At 40.4% G+C, this 15,750-nt stretch overlaps 1 protein-coding gene and 1 non-coding gene across 5 annotated transcripts in view; one reads left to right on the forward strand and one right to left on the reverse strand.

Moving 5' to 3' along the window:
- Positions 1–15,750, reverse strand: part of Pcsk5 (proprotein convertase subtilisin/kexin type 5) — a 412,773-nt gene that overhangs the window by 391,843 nt on the left and 5,180 nt on the right. The window lies entirely within an intron of this gene.
- Positions 8,739–8,842, forward strand: LOC115030011. Its single transcript, XR_003835606.1, has one exon. It is a non-coding gene; the product is annotated as a small nucleolar RNA U13 (small nucleolar RNA).

The following is a 15,750-nucleotide window of genomic DNA, read 5'->3' on the forward strand; positions in this document are numbered from 1 at the left end:
TCCCCTCCCCTCCCCTCCCCTCCGTCCCTCCCTCTCTTCTCTTCCCCTCCCCTTTCTTCTGTCCTTCATTCCTCCTTCTTTCCTCTCTCATCCCCCTTCCCTTCCTTTCATTCCAAGCTCTCATGAAGCCCAGGCTGGCCCTAAACTCATGATCCTCTTGCTTCCACTTCCCAAGTGCTTATGCCACAGGACTGCACCAGAATCCCAGCTTGCTTCCCCTATTTCCTATTCTTAATACTTACCACCATCCAACACACCTTTGTCTGTCCAATTAACTGGAGCACTGAGAAATCTGGACACAATGAATCATACCTTCCCTTACCAAGAGATAAAGTTTATGTCTCCACTTTTTGAAGCATCAATTAGTACTATGATTTATTTTGATCAATTGGATGCTTGTAAATAAAACACATATAGAAAATTAAAAGGGATTTGCACACTACCATAGCAATCCCTAGACAAATGAGAAAAACCACTGTAGGTTAGTCAGGCCCCACTGAACCACAAATGCTAACTAATCTACCAATTAATTCACAGCCCCAAAAGAAATAGGAATTGTGATTTTGAGATAAGGCAGTATGAGGAATTTATTCTAAAGCGAGAAGATACACTGCACTTGAGTATGAAAATTCCCAAGTGCTGTGCTAGTGTGTGTTGCTGTCAGTGTGTCACCTGAGATGGCCATTAGCAGAGTGTGGGCATTTTAAAATATTTTCAATGAATGGAGAAGGACAAAATGTTGTCAAATGAGAAAACCCAAAGTGAAATCAATGCATGACTGTTGAAGATGGCCTCCATGCCCCAGTGGTAGAGGGTAGCCGAAAAGCCTTTCAGGGTTCACTGTTGCCTTTAGTTCTTGAACAAGATAAATTTTTCCTATATTTATAAAAGAGTATGGAGGTATGCATGTCCACATGGAGTATGTTAACTTAAGAAAACAAAACAAAACCCCCAAATCCATTAAACCTCACAGTGCTCAGCTTACCTAAGACAGCAAGCCACGTGACCTTTGGAGTATTTTCCACATTTTGAAGCATGTATGCTCCGAATTTTAAGGTACTCCAGTTTTTAGCAGATTGGGAATCGGCAAACCAAATCTCTGCACATTGCTTCAGCTCTGTCTTGCCAAAGAAGAAAAATCTGCTGCTTTGGACTCTGTTCAACGGTTGGAGACTCGGGCCATCCTTTTTCACATCTCAGATGTTCCCTACTGTGTCTACATCACATAAATCAGGGAATGCAAGATCCCACATGCTGTGAAGCCAGGTCTCCAACCAGGCGAGCAGAGCATCCCCTGGAAGGGGACCACAGCCTCATGTGGATTCTACAGCAGTGGGTGCTACAGCTCTCTCAGCACAGTCTTGGGGAAAGCACAGTCAGGCGCTATGGACAAGCAGCAAGACGGCTCTGCCCCTGTTTAATAATCTTTTTATTGAGATGAAGTGTCACTATATTGCATAGTGGCCCAGAATTTCCAGGCTCTAAAGATCCTCTAGCCATAGCCTTTCAAGTAGCAGATACTACAAGAACAATTCTTTTTAATATAAAATTTAAAAATTTTTTTTACTTGATAGGGAAAATGAAAGAATAACCTGTACATGCTAAATGTTTTCCTTTGCAAGAGTAGAGATTTTTTTAAAAAGCCCTGAAATGTTTGAACAGGTTTCAGTCATGGACAGCTACATTTGAACTCATACTCCAAATCTCAGCATAGTAAGCTGGCCAAAAAGCAACTTCTTAGAGCAACTGAGCTCCAGGATCTGCCAAGCTCCTTTAGGGAAGCACAAATCTCTAAATAAGGGAATCTAGTGTCCACATGTGGACAAAGACCTACTTATCTGCCTTCTGGTTTTCTGGTTTTGGAAATATGTTGTTGTTAATATAGATGACTTGGGACTTTCTGTAAAACAAAGATGCTTGTACTAATCCTTCCCCCTACCCCTTCTATCACAGGCTAAGAGAGATCTTATCCTATACTATATACAAGATTAAGAAGAAAACCATTAAGATTGGACTTTTGTATTAATCCACTAGGTTCCACTGCAACAACAGACGACCTAAGAAAATAAGCAATTGAAACCACCAAGGTTATCTCTTGCTTGTGTCATATGCCCACTGTTCACTAGCTCTTTGTGAGACGCTCCCTTAAGAACCCAGACTAATGAAGCATCTACTACTTGGAGGTCTGCCAGTCACCCAGACAGATGATCATCACCAGGAGTCACTTGCTGACTGTTAATGAAGGGACATGTGTCACTTCTTTTCACATTTCACTTGTGCACATGCAACTCCAAAAATCCATAACTTCTCATACCATGGGCAGCAATGGCTCGAGCCGTTTGTATGGCTTCATGGCTTGTGATCTATCCACAGAGGAATACATTGCTGAGGCCAAGTTAACCACTAAGCATCCTTCTAGGTGTCACATGCCATTTGAAGATGGACCAGACCAAAACCTCAGGAGGATGAGGCAGGAGGACCACAAGTTCAAAATCTGCCATGGCTACAGAATGGGTACAAAGCCAGCCTGGGCTACTTAGTGAGATCCTGTCTCAATAAATAAATAAATAAATAAATAAATAAATAAATAAATAAATAAATGGCTGGTAGAGCTAAGTAACAATTTTCTTGCCAAGAGGCATAGGGCCCTGGGTTCATCACCCAGAACTACTGTACTACTGTTCTCCCTCTCCCTCTTCTTCTCTCTCTCTCCCTCATCCCTGCCTCCTTCTCCTTCTGTCTAACAGGAAAGGAAATAATGACAAACAGAAAGAAACGAAACAAGAAAGATAACCTGCATGCTTGATAAAAATGTCAAATGAAGCATGCAAGGTTTAATAACAGTTTAGATGCTGGAGATTTTAGCCCACAGATAATTTCAGTCATTCAAGAAGTGGCCCTTGCAAAGAGGTAGGAGCTGAGCCTGACAGTTTTCAGACACTGAAAATGGACATGGCCGTCTATATGCAAGGAAGACCATAATCGGGTGAATGAAGTTCTAAATCCTGAATGATCAGAAAAGGAGAAGATAGGAGGATAGGAGAAGGCTTTCAGGAGTCAGGACAAACAATGGAAGAGTCTTTGCACTGAGACGCATCATCTCAGAGGAAGAAATTGCACTAGTCTTAAATCACACATCCCATGGGAAAAGTCTTTCTCATTTCTCTTCCATGAAACCCAGGAAATCACTCATCTTCCCTTCCATGTGCCTGAGCCCAAGGGCCTGGTCATTTGAGGCTTGGATCTGACATCCCTAGATAGGTCAAATGGGGAGACCCATCTCTTTTGAGAGATTGGCTTCTGGCCATGTCACTCGACCAAGAGAATGTTCTTTCTGTAATTAAAGGGAGTTAACTCCCAATGAATGTTTGTTCTATTTGTCCTGAGTTTGTTTCCTATCTCCCAGGATATTTCAGAAGCCACTCCTTATGGTCTAAGCTACAGGGCTAATTTATGTCTGTTTGTTCTGGAGTCTGCAATCCAAACCTCCCTCTCATGAAGATTTAACTTCAGAGTTTGGGCCTTCCAAAACAACCAATCCGGTTTGGCCCTGCCCTGTGTCTATGGCCATCAGAAGATTTCACTGCTATTTTTCAGGGAGCTTCAAGGACCTTCAGTATGCTGGATTTGGTTTTGTTTTGTTTTGGTTTGGTTTGGTTTGTTTTGTTTTGGTTTGGTTTGGTTTGGTTTGGTTTGGGTTTTTTTGCCATTGCACTGTTTCTGAGCAGACAGTAATCTGCCTGTGACCTGAAACTGTTCTCTTACCACTGGCCCGTTCTTTGATGGGAAGGCTCTGTGCTTTTTCACTGTCCCAGTAGACATGAGGCTTTCACGGCCATATTCAGGGCACTTATCACAGCCAGCAGGCTCTTGGTGCTCAATGATATCCATGGAGAAACAAGCCTGTTCCCAGGATGAACTGGGACCTGGCTATCATAGTGGATACTCTCGTTAGATGCGGAAAAAGCATTTGACAAGATCCAACACCCATTCATGATAAAAGTCTTGGAAAGATCAGGAATTCAAGGCCCATACCTAAACATGATAAAAGCAATCTACAGCAAACCAGTAGCCAACATCAAAGTAAATGGTNAGAAGCTTGAAGCAATCCCTCTAAAATCAGGGACTAGACAAGGCTGTCCACTTTCTCCATACCTATTCAACATTGTACTTGAAGTCCTAGCCAGAGCAATTCGACAACAAAAGGAGATCAAAGGGATACAAATTGGAAAAGATGAAGTCAAAATATCACTTTTTGCAGATGATATGATAGTATATATAAGTGACCCTAAAAATTCCACCAGAGAACTCCTAAGCCTGATAAACAGCTTCGGTGAAGTAGCTGGATATAAAATTAACTCAAACAAATCAATGGCCTTTCTCTACACAAAGAATAAACAGGCTGAGAAAGAAATTAGGGAAACAACACCCTTCTCAATAGTCACAAATAATATAAAATATCTTGGCGTGACTCTAACTAAGGAAGTGAAAGATCTGTATAATAAAAACTTCAAGTCTCTGAAGAAAGAAATTATAGAAGATCTCAGAAGATGGAAAGATCTCCCATGCTCATGGATTGGCAGGATCAACATTGTAAAAATGGCTATCTTGCCAAAAGCAATCTACAGATTCAATGCAATCCTCATCAAAATTCCAACTCAATTCTTCAATGAATTAGAAAGTGCAATCTGCAAATTCATCTGGAATAACAAAAAACCTAGGATAGCAAAAACTCTTCTCAAGGATAAAAGAACCTCTGGTGGAATCACCATGCCGGACCTAAAGCTTTACTACAGAGCAATTGTGATAAAAACTGCATGGTACTGGTATAGTGACAGACAAATAGACCAATGGAATAGAATTGAAGACCCAGAAATGAACCCACACACCTATGGTCACTTGATCTTCGACAAGGGAGCTAAAAACATCCAGTGGAAGAAAGACAGCATTTTCAACAAATGGTGCTGGCACAACTGGTTGTTATCATGTAGAAGAATGCGAATTGATCCATTCCTATCTCCTTGTACTAAGGTCAAGTCTAAGTGGATCAAGGAACTTCACATAAAACCAGAGACACTGAAACTTATAGAGGAGAAAGTGGGGAAAAGCCTTGAAGATATGGGCACAGGGGAAAAATTCTTGAATAGAACAGCAATGGCTTGTGCTGTAAGATCGAGAATTGACAAGTGGGACCTCATGAAACTGCAAAGCTTCTGCAAGGCAAAAGACACCATCAATAAGACAAAAAAAAAACACCAACAGATTGGGAAAGGATCTTNACCTATCCTAAATCAGATAAGGGACTAATATCCAATATATATAAAGAACTCAAGAAGGTGGACTCCAGAAAGTCAAATAACCCCATTAAAAAATGGGGCTCAGAACTGAACAAAGAATTCTCACCTGAGGAATACCGAATGGCAGAGAAGCACCTGAAAAAAATGTTCAACATCCTTAATCATCAGGGAAATGCAAATCAATGATCACACAAATAATGCTGAGAGTCAAAAATCAGAATGACCTCAAGGACATTGCCAAGGTCAGAAACAGTAAGAGAGAAGTGCCAGATACTTCCCAGGAAGCCAGAGTTTTAAAGTCCCATATCACTGAGTTTTTAAGTCCACCCCTTAATCAAGCATACTATGTCCTGACCAGCCTTCCTCATTGGCTGTGTTATAAACATTTTAGAAACTTTCTCTAGCATTCAGATTTATTTTGCACAAATAGCACATGTCTGTAAATGTTTTAGGATTCAACTATATAATGACTGTTTCTAGGGAGTGAGACACCATCTAGCACACTATAAAATAGGGTAATCATTAGGTGCCCCACCCCTATGAGGAAGAAACCAAGGAAATAAAACCCAACTGCACTAAGTCCCCAATGAGAAAGCTCAATAGGGATGGATTTGTTGAAAAGCTCACAGGAATTTTGTCTATATGTTGTGTTTAGCTATACTTCCTGGGCATATAAAGAAGTGATTGTGCGATGACATAGTATTTGGAGGAGAAATGGTGGGGTGAGCCTTGTTCAGTTAGGCTCTCTTAAACGGCAGAGTAGGAAGCAAGATGGCACAAATATTTCAAGACAAGTGGGAAGAAGCCATGAAATGCTGAAGGCACTTGTCTTCTTGGATCAGACATCAGAACTCCTGGTGACTTCAGAGGAAAGAAGGATTAACAGCAATCTCAAGCTCTACCACAGCTTTCTCATTACATTCATGGCCTCCTCCTTAGGGATTTTGTATGTGCAACCTCCTCTGTATTGAGCTCAACCCCCTGCAGCCAGCCTTGTGGACATCTCCTTCTTCACATCCAGGTACCTAATTCACTGATTCCTCCTGCATGAGCCTCTCTGGCTTCTGTCTCAAAGGTGTTTGTTCACTCACTCTGCATCCCTTCTCAATCTCCTAAAGTATTGCTTTCTCACAGCACTCACAAATCATTTTACTGACGTCACTATGGTTTATAGTTCGCCTTCACCCAATCTAAGATAAACTTAACCTGAACAAGCAAGTGGTGGAACAGGGTTACTCTTGCCAGAATGGTTGACAAATAGGTACCTGCTAATTATCCTCAGGGCTTTATAGATAGATCGCACACTTTACTCATAAAAAATATACTGTTCTTATTGGGTATATTTTTGTTAACCTAGACATACCTGGGAAGAATGAATTTGAATTTAGAAAAAGCCTCCATCAGATTGACCTGTAGGCAAGTCTGTAGTACATTTTCTTGTTTAATGAGAGATATAGAAAGGCATTGCCCACTGTATACAGTGCAAGCCCTAGATAGGTGGTCCTGAGTTGTAAACGAAGTAGGTTGACCAATCAGGGTTTCTCTATGGTTTCTACTTCAGCTCCTGCCTCCACATCCCTCCTATGAATTCCTGTAGTAATGGAGTGTGATCTGAGCACTATAAGATGAAATAAATGCTTTCATCCCAAGTTGCTTTTGAACACTGGGTTTTATCACAGGTATAGATACCCAAAGACATGCATTATCCAGTAGTTTATCCAGAGATATTGAAAAGAGAAATACCACAATACATAGTGTCAAATGACTGTAAAGCCCAACACTTGGGAGGTAGAGTCAGGAGGAGCAGGAGTCCAGGGTTATCTTTGGTCTCCACAGTGTTTGAGGTCAGTTTGAGATATCTGACCCTATCTTAGAAAACAGGGAGAGGAGAGAATGATCAAATAATTGACATTTTGATGAGCATTCCTCATCAACTCTTCCCTTCTGCTTCAACAGATTTGTAAATGTGAATTTTGCATAAACAGAATAATATGACTGTCTCATTTAGCATAGCACTTTCAAGGTTCCTGTAAAAAAATCCTAAGCAGTCTACAATTTTTTTCTTAGAAAGCATTGATATTTATGCTTGCTACCACTTCTATCCCAACACATACACACACATGCGCTCTCTCTCTCTCTCTCTCTCTCTCTCACACACACACACACACACACACACACACACAATCATTTAGTGCAACTAGAATAAATGGTCTTGGTGAGAAAAATAGAAGAGAGAAATTAGTTGGATATTTCAGATTAAGAAGACACCAAAAGTGACTTACAAATCTTTGAAAATGGCTATGTAGCTCTGTTAATTCCACCCGTTTTCTTAGTCATTACTCTATAAAAAAGCATAACTTTGACATTTAAGCATGTTTTCCACAGCACTCCAGGCTTTCTTACTTTTTCTCTGAAGCTATCCACCTTCCATTCCACAGGCATTTGATGCCACATGGCTGCTTGCTGACCTCCACTGCTGAGCATCCCAGCCCAACTCAAAGGGCAGGAACTGCCTCTTCTCTCCTCTCTCTACAGATTCTCCCCCAAGGCTCCTCAGTGCATACTCTATTACTGCAACAGTTTACAGCTTGCCCACTCTTCTGTTTTCTCCCAAACTCTAATAAAAATTCTCTGAGTTTCCCCTGAGTCCACTTTTAAATTCTTTTATTAACGAGACCCAAAGAGGGGGTCTTAATTTGTCAGTAGTGCAGGAAGCCCAAAGCAAGAGCACCTAAACCTTGCGGTTAACACCAGCATAAGCAAGCGCTACCATGCTAATTTTGAGTTATGGATATTTGACTACAGTGTTAAAGGCTCCGGGATTATCTCCCCTCCCTGCACTCTATTCTAACTTGTCTTCATGACCAAGCTTTATTTTAGTTGAGAAATTTCAGTTAGAGAAAACAAGACACAAGCCTGGGAACATCAATGTAGAGAGAATGCAATATTTTCACAGCTGTAACAGTGTTTCAATATAGAAAACTACCAAATCTTTTATCTATGGATATTATTTTAAAAGAATCAGTTCTACCAATAAGTTTTTATTTAAAGAGCTTAGAAATAATGATAGTTTCAAATCTGCCATCCCTAAAACACACACACACACACACACACACACACATACACGGAGAAAAAGAAAGAGAGAGAGAGAGAGAGAGAGAGAGAGAGAGAGAGAGAGAGAGAGCTAGGTTTACTGGAATGCTGGGGAAACCATCAAGAAAAAGCCTACTTTTAATACATCTGATTTCAATGCTGGCCTGGTATCCAAAATGTAATTTTCCCAAGAGAGAATTAACCACTCAGATAATGCACAGAAAATTACACTAGGAACTTAATGCTTCCTTTGTAATTCTAACTCTAAATTAACATACAGATTAACATACAAATGCAAACAAGATTAACCTATTGTATAAGGCAATCTTAAAATGCTATATATTACCCATCTTTTATTTTGGTCTCCTAAGCATGAGGATTGGATGTTCTTATCAGTGTGTGACATTCCTCCCTCACACCTTGTTTTGATGTCACACATTACCCATCTGACATGAAAAAAAAGATGGTTCTGAATTATAAAAAGGACATTCTATAAATAAATCTAAAAATCCATATCTTACAGGCAGTAAAACTTAGGACAAGAATACATAAAGCAACATGTTCAGAACTCTACTTCACTGTGCAATAATATATATATATATATATATATATATATATATACACATACACACACATGGGACAGGCTATATGACATGTGAATAAATTGTAATTATTTATCATAATTCAGAGATGGAAAGCATGCTATGTGATTACCTAAACTGTAGTAAAATATATATGGCATAGTACTTTAGTGCAGGTGTGGTATAAAACACCTGATCTGTAATCCCTCCATGGGAGGCAGACACGGGAGGATCTGGATGAGTTTGAGGTCAGCCTAGACTCCATAAAGAGAAACAGAGAATCTTGGACTTCCTGTCCCTCAAAACCAAAGGTGATAAAGCTACTGCCACCAAGATGAACCTGTCCTTTCTGAAGGAAAGAACGTGAGTCACAATAACCAGAAAAGGCTCAGAAAACTCATGGAGTTACAAGATTCACTAAACCCTTCTCCAAGGAGTAATCTATCAGAGACAGGCCTCTTTAGTAGACCTGTCTGCAAATTGTACAAACAGCTTCTTGAGTGGTCACCCATGCTCAGATGGGTTTTTGATGATGCAGCTGCCTTTGAGTCATCCCCACTTCTGCAAATAACCTCTCACTCACGTTGCTACAAGTAACCCCAATAAACACACAAGTCCAATAAAAGACAATGAAATTGAAGAGTGTTTTTGATTTGTCATGTGGCCCTACCTGGGATGAAAAGACATTTGTTCCTGGCTCCCCAGGAAAAGTCATAACACCAAAAGAAAAAAAAAAAGTCAACCTTAAGTATTATTTCTGGCCTTACAATTTCTGTGTACATGGTTTCTTTTATATTCAGGGCTCAATACAATCATCAGTTCTTAAGTCAAATAAAAGAAGGAAAAAAAAAAAAACCCACACATTGGGAGTTGAAAGCAATCACCTATGTGTCTGTCTTTATCCCTTAAGTTAGTACAGGACCTGCAGTGCAAATAATAGCACACAGTAGTGGGAAGCAGAGATAATGTCTACATTTATCCAAGAAGAATTGAAATGTGAGGCAAACTCCACGTTTATCAGCCCAGTGGGTTTACCTGCCCAAATCACTTCAATCCCTATCTATCCCACAGTGAGCAACCTTCCCTCTCAGCCTCAGCTTATTGACCCCTTCTCACCAGCTGCTCTCAGCTGGTCGCTCTCTGGCCACCCACCTGTGCCACACCTTGGACCTTATCATCAAACAGAACTGTTACAGGGAGAAGCTTATGAAAACCCTCTGGGATAGGGAACATGCATATAGTGGCCCATGCTTATAATCCCTTCACTAGAGAGGTAGAAGCAAGAGGATTGCTCCCAGCTCCAGGCCAGTCAGGACAGATAGAGACCTTCTTTCAAATACACAACGGCAACAAAGCCCCTTTGGAGTGGCTCTAATCATTAGTTTATTGAATTGGCCATCCATTTTTATTTTGAATTTACAGCCCTATGCCCACCCTATTCTTTGGTCCCTACCAGTTACCTCTCCACTTAAATACTGTTCTTCAGTCATTTCAAAACAGTATTCTTGTGTGCCAGGACTAGGTACCTAGTACCCATGGAGTCTCTTTTTGTCTTCCCTCTAGCCTGGCAAATTCCATTCCTCTGATATGAAGGACAAAATGGTACAAAACTGATCAATGATTCATTTCTTTTACTCATCTGTTTAATCAATACCTACTGAGCTATAAGGACGAGCAACAAATAACCATGTTGCTATTTGGAAATTTGTTTTAAAGTGGTTTATCTTTTTTTTATGAATTTTCTAAAAATATCTCAAATACTGAAGCATGCAGACATCCCTTCCATGGTCCCCACTGCTCTGTAGGCACCCTCTGCCTGTTCAGTGGCTGATGCTATTATGACCACTCTACACATCAGGTCGTTTCTATCACAACACAAGCACCTCTGGTTCTCCACTCTCTTTCATTCCTACGAGAATTCAGAGGCACCAACATCTCTCTTTCTTAAATGTATCCTTATACCTAAGTTCTTTGCTCCAGTCTAACATATCCACTCTACTATGCTTTGTGTTGTTCTGTGTGCAGGTAACATAAATGTAAATGAAACACTGAACTGTATCCAAAGAGCTCACTGGCTAGTAGAAAAATAAAGGTCTAAGTGTGTGTGTGTGTGTGTGTGTGTGTGTGTGTGTGTGACACACACATGGTAGTGATCATTTTTTTTCTAATCTCAAACATGTTTGAAAGTGACAGCATGCATGATAATAAATTAATAGACTGAAGTGAGTTAATGAAGGTTAAGACAACTTAAAAAAAAAGATTAAGTGGCTTTTCTTATTTATTAATCATGTAACCTGTGCCAGTGCTATTTTCATTAATCCTCACAGCAGTTCTGTGAGGAGGAAATAATGTTATTATCTCCCTTCACACATGAAGAAACGGAGGCAGAGAAATCTTAAGATGATCACCTAGGGATTTCCAGCTTAGAAGTAGTAGTATTAGGGTTCAAAGATCATTGACTCTAGATCTATGGCCTAACTACAGCATGTTGGTGAGAAAAAGATGGAGAGGACAGACAGATAGAACACGCAGCAGAAGCAGAAGTGCAGGTAATGACTTTCCACTTGCTCTGCGTGGGCTCACAACCCAACTCCTTCCCTCAAACTCCATCAGAGCACTGGCTAAGAACTCGTCTCATCCCCACCCCGCTGGATTCTCCCATAGCTCACCTCACTGTTGTCGACCCGGTGGACACGTTCTCTTGTTCAGGACCTCTTAGAAAGCACCTTCCTGTGCTGCCTTCCCTTTGCCCGTTGCCTTCCTCCTTTGCTTCCTAAAGGAGGGCATTCCTCCACCTTTCTTTCACAGTCCCCCCTTCTCTAGTCATGTGTTATCCCTCAGTAATTTATGTTCACTTCCTACAAACTAATATAGTTCAGGTGGAGGTGGATGAATGGTAAAATCTACTTGCAGAGATCTTTACTTCCTTCCTAGGCTAAATACTCTCCCACCTGTTGGACATTTCATCTCGCCTGCCCTTTTATATAATAGTGACGATCTCAATTGTGTGTAGAATCTGAAGGAAGTGGGAACAGCAAGCCATTGAGAAACACAGAAGAATGGTAGGTATCATGAATGAGAAGGAAGAGGAAACGATATGTATAAGTCAAAAGGAGTAAGAGTTATCGATGACAAAACGCTTAGGGATTTCATGGACAGCAGGAACACTAAAGGAATAATATACAGTATTTATTATTTATTGAAAACTGGCAGCCAAAAGACTAGATTTTACGTACTCCTGTTAAAAAACAAAATAGGCCAAAGAGATGACTCAGAGGGTAGTAGTGTGTGTGGCTCTTGCACTGAACCCAAGTTCAGTTCCCAGCACCCATGTTGGGTAGCTGTCGAAATCTGTAACTTCAGCTCTGGATGATTTTGATGCTTCTGCCTACTGCAGGCCAGTACACCCACAGAGACACAAACAGACACATTTTAAATCTAAAATTTAAAAACACAAAATTTTAAAAAGAAAATATTTTGAAATAAATTAAAGGGAGAGAGATGTGAAGAATGACAGATTTATTTGTTTCTCACGCTGTGTGTATACATCTTCATATGTAGACACACACACACATATACTCATCTACCAAAACATGGTACTGTACACCCTAAAACCTATGCTAAACAAAATTCTTTAAAAATTAAGGTTTAATCTATATCTTGATCCTTAAAGATGCCCCCCCCCTCCCGGCAGATTGTTTCAATGGTACAAAGGACTCCATGTTCTTCAGGTCCGGAGGCTCTAACTGCAGCCATCCTGGCGTTCATTCTTCCTCACACCACACTTTCACTTAGTCACCAAATCCTCCTGAGTGTACTTCCTTAGGAACCTCCATATCTTTCCAAATTTATTAGCAGTAGTAACCTTTATCTTCATCTGCTTCCTCCAGTTCATTATGAATACTCCCCAGGCATGACCGAACCACACTAAGTGGGCAGATCTGCACTGCTCCACTGAAACACTGTTGGGAGTAAAACTCTATAAACCTAGAACACATCTCTCAATCTGTAGACCTGGGGAGAATCACATGTTTGTTGAAGTGGCATATGCTGTATTCTCTCCTCATAGAACTTAGCATAACTACTCATAGTATACACAGTAAACACAGTTAGATAACTAATCCTCTCTGGTGATGTTGGAGCTAGCCTAAGTATCGTGGCCTTCTGTAATCATATCAGTAGTGGGGCCATTCCCTGTCCCACATCTGTTTTCTCTTATTCGAGTAATAGAATTTCATTTTCCTTTAGGGAACTGCCCCTCCCCAAATGCTGGACTGCCAGCAGAGAACATTTCACTCACTTCAAAGCAAGACATGTGGCTCAAGATGACCCACCCATGAACCACCATCCCCTTAGACAAATGACTGACCCAAATGTGGGGTACATGGCCCCATTCAGTGATCAAAACACACTATCTTCCTTTTGGGGGTTTAATGCCACGGCTCAGTAAAAGAATTGTGAAGACTCATATGACCTTTGAGGCTTTGTGGAAAACATTTTCCGGAGAATGAAGCTAACGTGGGAAAGTGGAGAGTCACAGACATTAGCATCACCTCTGGCGTTTGAGCTAGGCAAGCGCACAATCAGTCTTTAAAACAAAACGAAACTTGGCTGAAGAGGTTCAGAATTCACAATTCTTCACATGAAGAAGGCACATAAATACCTATAAATTGACTAGGGGGCACACATGCCAATGTGCCTTACGTAAACCTCTACCTGCATTGTAAACACTACTAGATTAAAGTCATTAATGTTTCTGCAATAAAACAAAACGTGTTGGAATTAATGGAAGTTAATTTAGCTCAGGATAGGTTCTTCTATTTAAAAAAAAGTATAAACAACTTAAAATTCTGTAAAACAAACAAACAAACAAGCAAACAAAAAGTCACCTGCTGCTTTCAGAACTACAGAGAGGCAGGTGGAACGGTTTCAACTGTTTGCCATGGTATATTTAAGTGACATGGGTGGTGTCCTAGACACCTGTACAATATTCATTCATTTTCCTTTGAGCAGAACCTGTTACTCTCTAGGGTCCTTATAGAACATACTGCATCTAGTGCATTATTTTAGACAAATATTCATCTTCCCTATCAGTACTTTTGATTTTAGCAATCCCCCAAAATTAGCTGAGCAGTGGTGCCCTATTTTATAAATAAGGAACAGAGGGTCTGATTAGCTAGTAAAAGAAAACAAACATACACACACACACACACACTCACACACATGCACACACACTCACACACATATACATACACACATGCACACATACTCATACACATGCACACACATACATATACACACATACATATATACATATATGCACACAGACACACTCACACTCACTCCCATACACATGCACACACACATATACATACACACACAAATATGCACACACTTATACACACGCACACATACACACACACACACACACACTCCTACTCTTGTTTCTTCATGTTCTTACTTCTCTCTCAGGACTCACTCAAATCAATGCACTTATTGATATTAATTGCTCTCCTTGGTACTCTCAGATGTAGAGATGCACATTATGGAAACTAATGAGAACACTAGACAAGTAATTTCACTCTTAACTGTGTGCAATGTTTATTTTTATAAAAGCAAAATAGACAAATACATAAACATCATTGCACGTGTGCATCTTCTAGCATGCACGGATGTCTGTAGGCGTGCGTTTTTATCGCACAGGCAGCCCAGCCTGAATGAGCAGAGTGATGTGGTTGCAAGGCAAAAGGACACCTGGAGATGGTTCTGCCTTGGGGAGAGTCCAAACTCTGCTGCACATAACCTGAACCAACAACACAAATACCCCTCCCATCCCAAGGGGTGTTTCTAGGTCAGGACTCCCTTTCTCTGGACATTTTCCCAGCATACTATGCTGCTTTTCTGGCTGACCTTTCAAGTTAAAACCTCTGGATACAAGCCCATGAAAGATTGTGATAAGGGAAATTCAATGGCTTTGGGGCTCACAAGAGGAAAAAAAAGGAAAGAGAGAAAAGATTTTCAAAAATTTGAACAGAACCCCAAAGGACTCATATAAGCCATTCTTTGTCTATGAGGCTATTCCAGAACACACACACACACACACACACACACACACACACACACACACACACTCCATCATTAGGCCATGGTCTTTGATGGCTTTGTCCAGTAAAGATTTCCCTGCCCTGATTCAGTCTCACCGTAAGAATCAGACATGTGAAAGCAGCTAACTAAGGCAGGACTAAGGTTGGGTGTGAAGAGCTACCCTGTGCAAGACCAGATGTATATCACCTCAGGACCAAAGTGGGATTAACCATCCATTTATTCTCCTGTTTACAAAACACTTACAGGTTTACTAGGGGAACACAGTCCACTCAAGTACAGCTGATCAGGGTAGCCACGTCCCCTATTTTATGCTATCCATGAACACCCAGAACTCCCTCTTCAACATTCATCAGTACTTAAGAAGCCAATTATTCACAGGTCAAAATTAATCAGGAAATCAGGCAGCTCCATGACATCTTTGAGCAAGGTTCTTCCTGCTCAAGGTAATTCCCTGCTTACGTGAGAAGTCATCTGACTTTATCTGTATAAATAACATTCGTTTTTTTAACATTTTAATTCAAGTAGGATTTAACATAATGTGCTAAGATAAAACACTTTATTATATAATTACTCTTCATATATTTTCAGTTTCAGAGGGTATGTCATGTAGTCCAGGCTGCGCTCAGGATGACCTTGAAATATATATATATATATATATATATATATATATATAT

This window comes from Mus caroli, chromosome 19 (genome assembly GCF_900094665.2).
Source record: "Mus caroli chromosome 19, CAROLI_EIJ_v1.1, whole genome shotgun sequence".
Classification (NCBI taxonomy): domain Eukaryota; kingdom Metazoa; phylum Chordata; class Mammalia; order Rodentia; family Muridae; genus Mus; species Mus caroli.